This window comes from Lygodium microphyllum, chromosome 12 (assembly GCF_053477565.2).
Source record: "Lygodium microphyllum isolate KBCC chromosome 12, Lygodium_microphyllum_v1.1.10, whole genome shotgun sequence".
NCBI lineage: Eukaryota > Viridiplantae > Streptophyta > Polypodiopsida > Schizaeales > Lygodiaceae > Lygodium > Lygodium microphyllum.
The window spans coordinates 150,380,094-150,396,516 of record NC_141146.1 but is presented as its reverse complement, the minus strand read 5'-3'; positions in this window follow the sequence as shown (position 1 = coordinate 150,396,516).

The window sequence follows — 16,423 nt, the reverse complement described above, 5'->3', positions numbered from 1 at the left end:
TTTAGACGTGCAGATAGACGCGCAAAACAAAACTGAAAAAAAAAACCAGAGAGCATGTGGTTGCTTTTTTTTTCCCTCCCATACATCAAATTGTGCATTTGGGAAAAACACAATGGATTTGAAAGCACGAGAATTGAAAACAAAAATCCATGTATTCATTATAGATAAAACACATTTACATGGGGAGTTTAAGTGCTTGTGACCTAAAGCGTGGCCGCAAACAGTAGGCTCAAAGATGGATAATAGATATATAAGAAAACAAGGCCATAGAGGAGGTATGGTGCTCCTCTATGAATCTGAAGAAGAAACATCTTTGCTAGCACCACCATGGCTACTAGCGTGGCTATCCCCCTCCTCGCTATGCTCCACATCGAGGTTCACCTACACACATAAAAGATCAAGGTTGCTTACGTACAATTGCAAAGAAAAAGTTATAATTAGCTATACTTTTAATAGGAAAGTAAGAAAAACATACCTCCTCTGGCTGTCGAATCCTCATAGCCCAGTTGTATTGCTCCTCAGTGATGAGACCCTCCTCATAGAAGTGAAGCTATGTGGCTGCGCAGTTATGGCCTCGATGGAAACCTACCTCTCTAGGAGTAGGTATCTACCAACGATAGTAGTCTGCAAAACAATTATGATATATACAAACAATTATGAGACATAATGTATTAGAACAAATTATATAAAGAATTGAAAGAAACATAAATTTAAAAAAACTAGAAATCAAAATATACTTACAAATTCTGCCTCCCATGACTCACTACCGCCCGATCCATAATGCAACCATCCCATGGTTTCCATTTGGATATGTCGCACCTCTGCGTGCTGGCGACTCTTCACTTTCTCAGCTGCTTTCTTCTTGGCTTTCTTCCACTCTATGTGGTGGCACATAGGTGGTTGGCTATAGGCTCCACGCCCCTCCTCCTGTCTCCGTAGTGACTCCCTGGCGTATGTTATTGTAATATTTCCGTTGAAAAATATCACTAACCCGCGTGAGACTCATGCAAGGAAATTTCGGCATCAAAGATACGAACAGTGCGATCTTTCCATTGTACACAACATGACCCTCCATTGGCAAAAAAAAATCGAGACAAAGGTTTAATAAAAAAGCTGCATATCTTCATGAGAACCTCCCCTTGGGAGGAGGTCAAGAGGATAAGGTTAGGTTTATGGCAAATTTTTTTATATTCTTCTTTTCCCCCCAGCCGAAGGCCGTGCTGGAGGGGAGGGAGTGAAGCACGGATGCGTAAGCTCGCTTGTTGGAGGTCGTAGAAGGGAGAATGGCCATGCAACTGGCCGCGTGGGGGAGAGAGGTCTCCTCTCTCTATCCTATATAAACCCCTGTGGAGAAAGGAAAGAGAGAGGGCTGAAGGAGAGAGTCGTGTGCTGATTGTGACTGTGAGAGCTGTCGTTATACTGTCGTTGTGCTGCGTCGAGGAGGAAATTTATCGTTAAGAAGGATAGGCCACCATCATGAGAGAAGGGAGATTGTGCAAGACTGTGTGGACGTGTGTTGCTGCAAAAAATCGACATGGTGGGAGAGTGGTGGTCGCCACCGTTCATGCCATCAGCCACCACCATGCTGAAGTACGCCGCCAGTTCCGCATCCCACTACGCCACGGTCGGATATTGATGACACCGCCCTTCCACAAATTGGCTTTCTACTCGCCCACGTGGTCTTCATCACACTCCCAGAAGCTCCTTCTAAGGGGGCTCTCTAAGCCCCCTTTCCCATTGCATCTTTACACAAGGGGTTTTTAACCCCGGGAATTGAGCTTTCCCCCTTGCATCCCCCAAAATCCATTTACCCAGTCATAAACCCTTTTCATGGATTCACTTAAAGCCACACTAGCAGGTTTTAAACCCTTCCCACATAAGTCCTTTAAAGCCATTTTATCCCTTCCCATGAAGGTCATTTTATATCAGAAATTTAAAGGCCTTTTTCATTTCATCCATCTCAAGGCCAATATCCTTGCTGGGTTTAAGGGCTTTCCCATCAAACCCTCCTAGAGATAATTTTTCATCCCTCCGAGCTTCGAGGAGGAAGCCTATAAGGCTTCCCCATTAGATCCTCAAGTAAGCCCCTCACGGCTTTGAAGAAGAGGGGTTTCTATAAGCCCCTTTCCCCTCGAATTCCCCATAAGCCATCCCTAATTTTTCCCCCCACACTCCTTCTCCACAAAGATCCTTATCCCCGGAACTTCTATGAATGGAAGGAGAAGTTCATAAGTTCCCATTTCTAAAGCCCAATTCCGGAAGACGGTGCTTCAGTCAAGGAAGCCGTACCGCAAAAGGGAATTTTGCATACGAGGGAGACGAGCCAAGATCATAAGACTACGGCCAAGGCAAGAAGGTTGAATTTGCGATGGGCCCTAAAAAGGCACAAGGCGCAACCGCAGGAGGATCATCGCCTAACATTCATGTGGACATTTCACCGAACCCACAAGTCTAGGTTTTCTTCCTATTTTTTATTTAAGTCGGAATATTGTAATTATGCGTAGTTAATTCAAGAAAGTAAGATGCACTTTTACGATTGAAAAACATTGGCTATCTTAGGGAAAATAACTCACAATCGAGGAATCGGTCAGTTGTATTTCAAAGGAACGAATGAAAGAAGGACATAAGACGTCTATGCATTCTTAGCAAATTGTTTATATGCATTGCAAAGTAACGAATTTAGATCAACTAATGATCATCTTTACAAAGTCGAAATTATTGATGTACACTTTTGATTATGCATGGGAAAGAATAAATCATATGTCGCATTATTAGGCATCTTTCCTTCGAAATGATTCATTAAAAGAAGGTCGCTAATAATCCGTAGGAATTTACAAGGCATGGAAACGGTTCTTAAAACTGCGTAAAGTAGATTAAAATCTAGTCAATTGGCTTAAATCTCAATCAACTACGTAAATAGTTACGAATGGTTGTACAATGCTTATTCAGCATACGAAAATCTCATTTAGAAAAGAAGTTAGAAAAAAGTTACATGGTTCACATAAAACCCTATCGCTTAGTAGCATGAATCTTAAATGCATCAATAGAAGTTATGTCGTAACTTAGCATATGCTTTGGTTTTAACCAGAAAAGTAGGATTTGTAAATATACTCAAACATAGGAAATGAACCATGTGGTTATGAGAAGGGTATCGTAAATACCTTCAAGAATAGATAAGTAAATTGGTTTACCCTAAAGACACCTAAACCGCAAGCAACTCGTTCAAGAAGGGTTAAATCAATGCAACATATCCCAAAGAGCTAATTAGGGTTTAGCACATTGAGGACGTGACACAAATATATGTTGGTGGTTTTGTAACTCACTTTTAAAAATATATGTAGGTTATTATCACAAATGCTTTCAAAAGGAAACAAATTGCCAACTAAGAGAGAGCAAGCAAGACATTACTTGACATCTCTGGGAGGCCTCGATTATGTCAAGATCCATGCATGTGTCAATGATTGGTGTCTTATTTCGTGGGATTCATGAGTTCGCACGAGAGTGTCCTGTTTGTGGTGAATCAAGATACGAAGTGGAGATGAAGTCAATGGATGTGCCTCGTAAGGTTTTGTAACATTTTTCGATTGTTCCACGTATTCAACTTATGTTCAATTGTATGTCTATTGGAAAGCTCATGTCATGGCATGCTAGTCATGGTTCAAGTGATGGAAAATGGAGGATCCCTGCAAACACACCGGCATGGCAACATATAGATAATTTGTGGCCCGTTTTCAAAGAAGAGCCAAGAAATTTGAGATTTGGTTTAGGTATGGATGGAATCAATCCATTTGGCATCAAAAGCACATCATACAGTGTATGGCTAGTGGTATTGGTGAACTACAATATTCCTCCATCCATGGCAATTAAAAAGGGACATGTAATGTTGTCCCTTCTGATTCCTGGAAAGCACAAGGTAAAAAACATGGATATTTACTTAGAGCCTTTGATTGAAGAGTTAGAAATGTTATGGGAAGGTATTGAGGTGCAAGATACAAGCGCATCTACATCCTCTAGAGATTTCACGTTGAAGGCCATATTGTTGTGGACCATGCATGACTTTCCAGGATACGAAGAGTGTTCAGGTACATGTATATAACTCTATATTTGAAATTCAAGACTTGAATCAATTGCATTTTATTAATTCACTTGTTTGTTCAGGTTTAACCACATCATGATATCATATATGTCCTATTTGCGGTCCCTCTCTAGTTTCGTCTAGGCTGGCACGTTTAAAGAAGGTTATCTACGACAATCATCATCGATTTCTTCCTATTGACCATCCCAAGTATGTTTTCCCTACTAATGGAATAACTCCACAATCTCTAACCATTTGAGATTGGAAGGAGAGATGGATTAATGCCGACAGCCACCCTCCACTCGGCATGAGCCGGTAAGAAGTGCATTTCTCTCGATTGACTTTAAAGTATTTAGTATGATGAATTGTTTACATAATATATTGTTTGTTTGTTAGGTTCTCTATATTTTTTCGTCTTTGGTATTGTATATAACTCTATATTTGAAATTCAAGACTTGAATCAATTGCATTTTATTAATTCACTTGTTTGTTCAGGTTTAACCACATCATGATATCATGCATGTCCTATTTGCGGTCCCTCTCTAGTTTCGTCTAGGCCGGCACGTTTAAAGAAGGTTATCTACGACAATCATCATCGATTTCTTCCTATTGACCATCCCAAATATGTTTTCCCTACTAATGGAATAACTCCACAATCTCTAACCATTCGAGATTGGAAGGAGAGATGGATTAATGCCGACAGCCACCCTCCACTCGGCATGAGCCGGTAAGAAGTGCATTTCTCTCGATTGACTTTAAAGTATTTAGTATGATGAATTGTTTACATAATATATTGTTTGTTTGTTAGGTTCTCTATATTTTTTCGTCTTTGGTATTGGACTAAACTCAAGATCAATCACCTATTGGACCCCATGCACATATTCAAAAATGTTGTATCTACATTATGGGATCACTTGATAGGGGCTCATGATTCAGTCAATGTAAGGGAGGATTTACGTGACATTGGTCACATGAGATGAGCCTGGCCACGCATTGGACGTAGAGGAAAGATTGAGCTACCCCATGCACCTTGGATGTTGTCAAAGAACGAGGAAAAAATAGTGAAGGAACAAATATGTAGCTTTTGAACACCCACAGGATGTATGAGATGTCTCAATGGAGCCTTCATATAGAAAAATAAAAGAGGTGTGGAGCAACTATCTAGTTTGAAGTCCCACAATTGTCACAAAATGATTCAAGTAAGGGTATCTCTAACCATGAATATAGTAATTAGTGGAGTAACTATGTGTAAACTTTGGGGCTTGATGACTTTTTCCTCAACTAATCATTTGATCTATGAAAATTGTTTACATTCAGTTCGTACTTCCTACTAGCATATCCCATTGTGTATCCAAAGATGTACGTGATATCATTTACAAGATGGGAGAGCTTGTGAGGTGTGTATACATTGTATTTTTTCATTATATATCTTTGAATTTATACACAAAAATAAACAATTGTCAAATACATCCTGACAGATACGTGAGCTCGAAGGAAATTGATCCAAACACATTGCAAGATGCTCGAGTATTATCTATTGAGGTGGTTTGTTTGGTGGAGGAAATTTTTCCTCGATCCATTTTGACTACTCAATTACATTTACTCGTACATTTGATTGATGAGATTGCACTTTGTGGGACAGTTCATGCAAGGTGGATGTTTTTTCTTGAGAGTTTCATAAAAACCTTGAAAGATTTTGTGAGGCAAAAAGCACGACCTGAGGGAAGCATGGATGAGGGTTGTTTAGTGCAATCATCCCTTGTTTATATCTCTAAATATCTTGCTGAAGGGGACCCTTCTCAACCACAACTATGAAAAGATGATGAAGACTTGAGGATGACCTCTATAATATCTCAAGGAAAAGGAATGAGTAAAGTGCTAACAAAAGAAGAACTTCGTAAGTTAAATAGTTTTTGTGTGCTCAATAGTGATGTAATGAGTAAATGGGTGACACTATATAATGAAGCAAGGGCAAAAAGAAAAAGCAAAAGACAAGCATTTCACACCAGATATGGATGTAATGTCTCATTTTCTGTAACGTGTCCGCTAGTATCATCCAGGACATGTCTTAGTAGTCCACCGAAAAGGATGTCTAGAAAACTCCGCCCGGCACTCCCATGGAATGTTACGGGTTTTGCGTTCTAGGTCTCCCCGCGTCTGCCACGTAGCGGAAGTATCCTGGCCATTTCCACTTAGGATCGACTGGAATTAGGGTTTTCCTGATTGGTCATTAGCTAACAGCGACTAGCGTCAGACCCGAGCGAACTACTTTACGCAGAAACACCAGGTCCGAAGCGGATTCACGCTGCACTTGGTTCAAGCAGAATGGGAAACGAGAGGGATGCAAGGCTCAACCTCTCTGCCATAAGGCATAGTCCCATTCGGTTCCCCTAAAACAGCGTAAATCGGGTAAGACGTAACTCTAGGTCATCGCTCTCATTCTGATGATGATCATCCCGCTGTTCTTCGAGACTTTTGAGAAAAGTTCCCGGCTAACCGGGACCACCCAACCGTAGGACGGACCCATGGTCCATCCTCTGCACTTTCCTCGGTTTGTTTTAGTTATGTAATTATCTAACACATTAATTTGACATATAACAATCAGCTTCTTTAATTAATCTTGTTATTCACTAGTTCCTTCACGTAATCTTATCACGTGACATAGAAAAACAATATCAAGCAAGTTCTTTTTTTCTACATTTCATCATTTTATCTTTGCAATACAAGGAGTTCCGCCCGTAGGCTTGTCCATAATCCGCCCGAAGGCTATCCAGTAATCCCCAGGGATCACTATTCCAAGCTTCCGCCCGTAAACTAGTATGCGGGCCTCGAGATCCAATCCCGAGTCACGTTAGCCTCTTGTGTAGGACTCGGAAGGCGAGGGATTTACAGCCAGAGCCCCCCTTGGCACCCAAACATCCTCCTACTCCAAGTAGAGCTCAACTGAGAGACCTCTCGCGGCGGGTTCAGTCGACATTCCCGGCGCGGTGAACAACCCCCTTGGTTAGGGTTAGGCAGGTAGTCGGGGGTAACTGAACTGCCTCTTCCTTCAGGCCTTTAACCTGAAGTATAGGTACTCATTTAATTTGTAATTCATAATTCAAACAGAGCCCTAAAATCTCTAGCAAGCACAAACAATTCCATTAATCAACCCAGTTGTTTAGCAAACTGCTAAGGAAGTGTTCTTTCCTTTTGAGTGTATCAGCACTCGTTCCCAAGGTGTCTTGTAAATTGGCAAGATCCTTTACATTCCGGTGTAGGGTGTACCTTATTAACCCAACTTGGTCAACCCTAAGTTCCTTACATATGCTAGTTTCCGGTTTACAACTTTCCTTATTTAGGAGGATATGCAAAAATACGTCCTTTTGCAAGGTAACTTGTGTAGGGGTCTGCCATCCTTGTTGAGGGTTTGTACCGTTTCTCCTTGTGAATCAATCACAAGACTAAATGATTTCGTACTTGCTGCGCAAGTTTTGCGATGGAATAATCCGTTTTTAGATCCTTTAAGCTGGCGTAGGTTGGGCCTAGGGTTTCTTTTTAAGGATCTCGGGGACAGCCCTAGTTCTTCATCCTTACGATTTTTTTTGACCCTACAATAAGGAAAGTAGTCAAGTGCTTAGGGTATGAATATTTCTATGTTTAGATTGGTTTGGATATCTTTTGGAAAGTAATATTAATCGTCTTGTCACAGTTTTTGCCATCCTTGTGACAATTTACTTTTCAATCAATACAATTCAATTTAAACTTCCTTTTTCCTTGCAGATGAACTCATGCCAAATAATAAACATTTCCCTTGCTAAGATGTACAACTAGCAATGATAACTTCCTAGTAATTTGAGCAACGAAAGAACCCTATCATGAATTTAATCATTTACAATGATTCGTTGCGAAAAGGAATAAGACTAATGGTGCAAGATATAAATTCTATACCTTTAGGATTTAACTAAAATATACTACTATAGTAAATGGATAATCTTGCTCGTGATTTATAATGCTTGATGCAATTCGAAGGAAACTAAGTTCTATACATTATCATTCATTCAAATAAGCTAAACTCCTTCATTACAAATAACTCAGATAAATATATCCTCTCCCTAACAATTTCTCTTTGCATGATCGACTTAAAACCGAATTAAAGCCAAGAAGAAAAACATGGTTTTGGGGTGAGATATCCACATGGATACCGGGAGATGACCCTCCCGCAGCTATACCTTGGACTTTCTTGGGCGGCATCGTAGTTCGAATGCGAGATAGCCTTTTTCTCTTTCTTCTGGAATTCCACCGTTTCTTTGGAAAAAAAGTTTATGGGTGAGTGTGGTTTTGCAACCACAGGAACCCTTGGAGGACTTTGACTTGGGGTAAAGGAATAGAAGGCACTTATTCTCCTTCCTTGCCCTTCCTCTATTCCTTCTTTTTTCTAACTCTTTTACTCCTTTCTTACTCTTCTTTATCTTTTCCTCACCCTCTACTTCTTTCACACTACTCCCTTTTTTCCTTCACTCCTCCCTACTCCCCTTCCTTATATTTTACTTCACTTCCTTATCCTCTACTTTCCTTCCCTATCTTTTATCTTTTTCCCACTCTTCCTCCTTCACTCCTTCTTTTCACTCCCTCTACTTTCCCTCCCTATCTTTTATCTTTTCCCACTCTTCTTCTTTCACTCCTTCTTTTCACTCCCTTTGCCTTCCCTATCTTTTATCTCACAGGCTACTTTTTCCTTACGGGACATCATCCAAGGCCATGATGATGATTTGGATTTTGAAGTTCAGGGGGAAAAATAATAATAATGGGGATACGGGGGATTAAGAAAAAGCTTAGGGGTTGTGGAAATAAAAGAGTTATGAGGGGGGTAAAAAAAGGGTTATAAGGGGGTGAAAAGGGGCTTAGGGGAATAAAACACAGGGGGGGGGGGAATAGTAGGGAGAATTTGGGGGAAAAAGGGTTTATAGAGCCCTAAGGGTAAAACCTTTTATGAAGGGGGGGGAAATGATAATCGTCATGGCAAAAAGGGAGAGAATGGTGGTAGTGACGTCAGGGGGGAAAAGATTCCCTTGTCAAAAGATGGCGGCGGCAGCAGCTTTGGCGGAGCTGGTGGCGTTCTCAGCTGGCGGCTCCCTCCAGCACGGCGATGGTAGCAGCGGCCTTAGTCAGAGGCGGTGGCTCTTCTGCAACGAGCGGCGGCCACATAGCTCCTTGGCACCCTCCTCTCCACGATGTCCCTCTGCAGCAGCTCTCAGAGCCTCTTCCCTTCTTTCGACTCGACTATCCTCAGCAACTCGACACAGCCTCTCCCTTCTTCAACCTCTTGCTTTATAGCAACAACAGGTGGCGACCTCCCTTAGTCTGCATACCCCCTTGGTTAAATAGGGGAGGGGAGGGGGATCCTCCCTCCCCTGCGTGGCATCACGCATGCCTTCCCCCTCACTCCAAGCTCCACCAAGGAGCTTAATCGCTCCTTCTATTTCCCTCCCCCTCCAGCTCGTCAGTCGGCTGGGGGGATAAGGGGGAATAATAAAAAAATTCATTTTTATTTGAGGTAGTTCACGCGTGTGTTTCATTTAGCAAATCAGAATATTACATTCTCTCCCCCTTGGAGGAATCGAGATGTCCTCATCTCGAGATAAACTGGGGATATTGATGGTTGAGAGAGCTTTCATCTATCCAAGTGGCATCCTCTTCGGGATAATATTTCCACTGGACGAGGCATTCTCTCAAGGTTCTAGATCTTAACTGTCTCTCCCTAACATCTAAGATTCTATCCGGCCTTAGTTCAAGGACTCCTTGACTAGGCATTACAATTTGTTGGTCATCAAGTACATGATTAGGGTTGGGTACATATTTTTTCAAGAGGCTGATATGGAATACATTGTGAACCTTTAGGTTCTCAGGGAGTTGCAATCTATAAGCATTGAGTCCTAGGCATTTGAGGATTTTTTATGGCCCACAATACCTTGGACTTAGCTTCTTGCATTCTCCTAGGGATAGAGAACTCTTTTTAGGGCGTACATGAATGAAGACCATGTCTCCTTCTTCGAAGACTCTATCTTGACGTTTCAAATCTCCGTATGCCTTTTGTCTATCCTTGGCTGCTTGTATGTCTTGTCTTATTGACTTTATTTGATCATCCATGTCTTCCAACATCTGTATTGACACTTCAACTCTTAGGGTTGGATCAGAAAAGTTTAGGGGACTTCTGCAATCATGAACATATAATGCTTGAAAAGGGGTTATCTGAATGCTCTGCTGGTAAGAAGCATTGTAGGCAAATTCAACCAAAGGCAAGTATTGAATCCACCTCTTCGGCTCTCGACAACAATATCCCCTAAGCATATCCTCGATGATTTGATTTACTCGCTCTGTTTGGCCATCCGTTTGGGGATGGTAGGTGCTAAAACAGAGTTGAGTCCCAATAGCTTCAAAGATAGCTCTCCAGAAGTGTGATGTGAAGAGAGAATCTCGATCACTAATGATTCTTCTAGGTAACCCATGTAGCTTGATATATCTCCTTGATAAACAATCTTGCAATGTCGGAGGCTTTATAGTTTGTCTTTACTGGTATCAGGTGTGCAACCTTGGTAAGCATGTCAACCACAACCATAATGGAATTGTATCCTCCTTGGACTTGGGGTAGGCCCACAACAAAATCCATACTGATGAATTCCCATTTCATTTGGGGAATGTCAAGGGGTTGCAGTTTCCCTGGCATCATGATCTGTTCGGCTTTGATACATTGGCAAGACAAACACTCAGTGACATATTTGAGAATGTCACCTTTAAGCCTCTTCCAATGGTAGCTTTTCCTAACTGTATTAAGAGTCTTAGCATAGCCAGGATGTCCTGCGAAAGGAGAATCATGAGCTTCCCATAATAACTTCTGCTTAAGTGACTGGCTTGTTGGTATACACAGCCTTGTTCTGTAGTAGACAAGACCATTATCAATGGAAAATTCCTGATACTTAGCTTGCAACTTCTGATTCTGCTCCTTGGTAGATATTTCCTTTATCATTGTTTGGTAGGCCAAATCATGGCATGCTTCCTCTCTAGCTAGTTCAAGTATAGGGTTGTTTGGCATAGATACTTTTGTAGCCAGAGATCTGGCCGTTGATGGATTCTGCAAGATTAGGGAATTTAGGAATGGCTTGCGACTGAGTGCATCGGCAACTACATTCTCCTTCCCTGGTCGGTACTTGATTTCAAAATCATATTCCTCCAATACTTCAATCCACCGACGTTGCCTCATGTTGAGCTCGTTCTGGGTAAAAATCCATTTGAGACTCTTATGATCGGTTACTAGAGTAATATTGTTACCCAACAGGTAGTGTCTCCAAAGCTTTAGAGCATGGATGACAGCTAGTAATTCCAGATCATGCGTGGCATAATTCTTTTCATGACTCTTCAATTTCCTTGAAGAGTATGCTACTGGATGACCTTCTTGCATAAGTACACACCCCAAGGTAAGAATGCTAGCATCAGTTACTACCTCGAACTCCTTATTGAGGTCAGGAAGTTTTAGAATAGGTACTGATACCAAACTTTGCTTCAATTTGTTGAAGCTATTTTGTTCGGAAGTTGACCATGTAATGGAAGTCTGCTTCTTTAGTAAGTCTGTAAGAGGTGCTGCAATCAAAGCATAGTTTTTGATGAAGACCCTATACCATCCTGTCAATCCAAGGAAGCTACGTATCTCTTTGACGGATACTGGTATTGGCCATTCAAGCACATCTCTGACCTTGGCTGGGTCTACTGATATTCCTTCTGATGATACTATGAATCCCAGATATTCAATCTGATGCTTGAAGAATGCACATTTCTTCATTTTTGCATACAGCTTATGAGACCTCATTGTCTCAAGGACAATCTGAAGTTGAGGTTCATGATCTTCTTCCTGTTTAGAATAGACTAAAGTGTCATCGAAGAAGACAAGCACGAAACCATCAAGATATGGTCTAAAGATATCTTGCATTAATCTATTGAAGGTGGCAGGTGCATTTGTAAGCCCGAATGACATAACCAGGAACTCAAAGTGCCCATATCTTGTATTGAAGGCCGTCTTTGGAATATCTTCTTCCTTGATCCTTATCTGATAGTAACCTGACCTGAGATCAATCTTGGAGAAGATCTTTGCACCTTGAAGACGATCAAGAAGCTCATCTATTCTAGGAATAGGATACTTGTTCTTGACTGTTGATTGATTCAACCCTCGGTAATCAATACATAGTCGAAGTGTCCCATCTTTCTTTTTCTGGAATAGTACTGGAGCTCCCCACAGTGAGTTGCTAGGCCGGATGTAACCCTGATCTAACAGTTGCTTGAGTTGTTCCTTCAACTCAATTACTTCTGGTATGGACATTCTATAAGGTCTCTTTGCAATTGGTGCAACTCCAAGCACTAGCCTAATCTCATGATCTACTTCTCTTTGAGGCGAAAGTTTAGTCAATTCCTCAGGGAATACGTCAGCGTATTCCTTTAGCCAAGAAGGTCCTTCATGAGACTCTTGCTTTTGATCTAACTTGTTGAGTTTGATCAAGTAAACGGGTAATCCTTTTCTGACTCCTTTTATGATCTGAGATACTTTGGCTAATTGGATTCTTGGCACTCCTGCCTCACCTTGAGTTGTGACAAATTCCCTTTCAGAGTTTCGAAAGGAAACTTGACCCTTTCCACAGTGGATGTGGGCGTCGTTGGGCTTAAGCCAATCCATCCCGAGTAGACACTCATGGATACCTAAATTCATGACTCTGAATTTGATTGAAGTCTTCTTTCCTCCTAGAAAGAATTCCACCTTAGCAGTTTGCCTGGTGCAAGTTACCTCACGACCATTTGCCAACTCCACAAGCAGGGTAGGTGCTTCTACTATGGTTATTCCTAAACTTTTTGCACATGCTGGTGAGATAAAGGAATGTGTACTGCCACAATCAATCAAGGTTTTGAAACCTTTATCTTGATAGTCTGACGGTGTCTGAATCACCGAGAACTGGCGATTCGGCCCTTTCTTGTGTAAAGCGGCATGGACTGTCGCTTTTTCGAATTCAGCTTCTATAGTCGGATCTTCCTCTTCTTCTTCTTCGCATCTTTGCCTATTGGCAATGCAAGCGGTTCTTCCTCTTCCACAGGTAACAGCTCCTTGACCATGGCCTGCACCTTGGAAAGGCGTTTGATGATGTCCTCCGTTGAGCTTGGGACATTGCCTCTTGAAGTGACCGGGTTCGTTGCAGTGGAGACAACAGAGGTTTCGGCCATTACTTTGAGTAGGAACAAAGTTGTTGACGTTATTTGTCCTTTCTTTCTTCATTTGTCCCTGATTATGACCTTGAACTCTCTTCATTTGAGGTCTGAATGCTCCTCTATTCGGGTCACTATAGGACCAAGTTTTGTTACCCCTTGGTCTAGCTTGCATCTCCTGAATTATAGGCGCCGCTCGAATGAGTGCATCCTGAAGATCTGATGGACGCATAGATTCGAGATGGGTATTTACGGGTGGATTTAAGCCCGCACAAAATTTGGACACCTACTGCGTCATGTCCATTTGTGGCGCATACTTTAAAAGTGAGACGAATTTAGAGTAGTATGCGTCAAGAGTGAGTCCTAGCTGTTTTAGCTCGTAGAACTCATTCATTTTCTGTGTACAATATGCAGGTGGTAAATATCTTCCCTGCACGGCTTTCTTCAATTTCTCCCAAGTAACGGACCCCTTTGAAATCCCTTGATCCCTGCACCATTGCTTCCACCAAAGTCTGGCTTCACCGGTGAGCTTTAACTTGGCGAGCATGGCCTAATTGGTAGGGGCAGTACCAGCTACTTCAAAGTAATTCTCCATAGATTCAATCCAAATTTCAGCATCAACCTGGATGAATCTGCCTCTCCCGTCAAACTCGGGTGGCTTTATCTGCTTGAGGAGGAACTTTTTCTCCTGGGTCACAGGAGTACTTAATGTAGGAGGCGAATTTGGAACCTGTACCTTCTTAACGTTATTATATGATAATCGATGTTAGCTTATCTTCCATTTTTAGTTCAGCTATCTCGTAGACAATGTAGCTACTTAACTTTTTAACAACTCTTATGCACAGCTAGATATTGATAAAAAGAATTCTTTATTTGTATTTACATGGGCATAGCCTTATACAATGTTTCGTGTGATGATAATCCAATCATTACATTCAGTTTGGGGAGAACAACGTTGTATTGCATTTGTCTATAGGAACTGTGTAATAGTAGGGTTTTGGGTCATGGATCTTTAGGAATCGATAGTTCATTGGAAATTCAGGATACCCTTTCCGTTGGAATCCATACTTCTCATGGAGGCCCAACAATTTAATCCTGTCGGTTGGGATTACATGGGTTACTTCCTCATATACATATGAGTTCATTTCAACCCTCCGACCTTGAATATGTAAAGTCGAATTTACGTGAGCTTCCACAAAAATGAACAGCTTCACGACTTTCAAGTCTTCCAACCACTTAATCCTCTTTAGGTTGGTCTGTAGATAAGCAAACCGGTGGGCGGCTATATAGTAGATTCCTGAAGACCCTGTCCATCTTTGTTCTATGTAAAGAGATGATGGATTATAAATCTGCTCCAGGATGTTCATCATCCCAATTCTTTGTCTATAAAGGGGAGAATGCATTACAGTCATAAACATGACCCGAAATACCAAAAACTTGTTCCGCGCTTCATAATTCTGCAAGACAGCATTGAAGATGAGAAAATGTTTGGACAGCAACAATTTCTTTACTTCATTTCATTGAGATCTCATAAAAACAATTCCGTTGTTGGTCGGCTCTGATACCAACTGTAACATGTCTGCTAGTATCATCCAGGACACGTCTTAGCAGTCCATCGGAAAGGATGTCTAGAAAACTCCGCCCAGCACTCCCATGGAATGTTACGGGTTTTGCGTTCTAGGTCTCCCCGCGTCTGCCACGTAGCGGAAGTATCCTGGCCGTTCCCACTTAGGATCGACCGGAATTAGGGTTTTCTTGATTGGTCATTAGCTAACAGCGACTAGTGTCAAACCCGAGCGAACTACTTTACGCAGAAACGCCAGGTCCGAAGCGGATTCACGCTGCACTTGGTTCAAGCAGAATGGGAAACGAGAGGGATGCAAGGCTCAACCTCTCTGCCATAAGGCATAGTCCCATTCCGTTCCCCTAAAACAGCATAAATCGGGTAAGATGTAACTCTAGGTCATCGCTCTCATTATGATGATGATCATCCCGCTGTTCTTCAAGACTTTTGAGAAAAGTTCCCGACTAACCGGGACCACCCAACCGTAGGACGGACCCATGGTCCATCCTCTGCACTTTCCTCGGTTTGTTTTAGTTATGTAATTATCTAACACATAAATTTGACATATAACAATCAGCTTCTTTAATTAATCATGTTAGGCACTGGTTCCTTCACGTAATCTTATCACGTGACATAGAAAAACAATATCAAGCAAGTTCTTTTTTTTTACATTTCATCATTTTATCTTTGAAATACAAGGAGTTCCGCCCGTAGGCTTGTCCATAATCCGCCCGAACGCTATCCAGTAATCCCCAGGGATCACTATTCCAAGCTTCCGCCCGTAAACTAGTATGCAGGCCTCGAGATCCAATCCCGAGTCACGTTAGCCTCTTGTGCAGGACCCGGAAGGCGAGGGATTTACGGCCAGAGCCCCCCTGGCACCCAAGCGTCCTCCTACTCCAAGTAGAGCTCAACGGAGAGACCTCTCGCGGTGGGTTCGGTCCACATTCCCAGCGCGGTGAACAACCCCCTTGGTTAGGGTTAGGCAAGTAGTCGGGGGTAACTGAACTGCCTCTTCCTTCAGGCCTTTAACCTCAAGTATAGGTACTCATTTAATTTGTAATTCATAATTCAAACAGAGCCCTAAAATCTCTAGCAAGCACAAACAATTCCATTAATCAACCCAGTTGTTTGGCAAACTGCTAAGGAAGTGTTCTTTCCTTTTGAGTGTATCAGCACTCGTTCCCAAGGTGTCTTGTAAATTGGCAAGATCCTTTACATTCCGGTGTAGGGCGTACCTTATTAACCCAACTTGGTCAACCCTAAGTTCCTTAGATATGCTAGTTTCTGGTTTACAACTTTCCTTATTTAGGAGGATATGCAAAAATACGTCCTTTTGCAGGATAACTTGCGTAGGGGTCTGCCATCCTTGTTGAGGGTTTGTACCGTTTCTCCTTGTGAATCAATCACAAGACTAAATGATTTCGTACTTGCTGCGCAAGTTCTGCGATGGAATAATTCGTTTTTAGATCCTTTAAGCTGGCGTATGTCGGGCCTAGGGTTTCTTTTTAAGGATCTCGGGGACAGCCCTAGTTCTTCATCCTTACGATTTTTTTTTGACC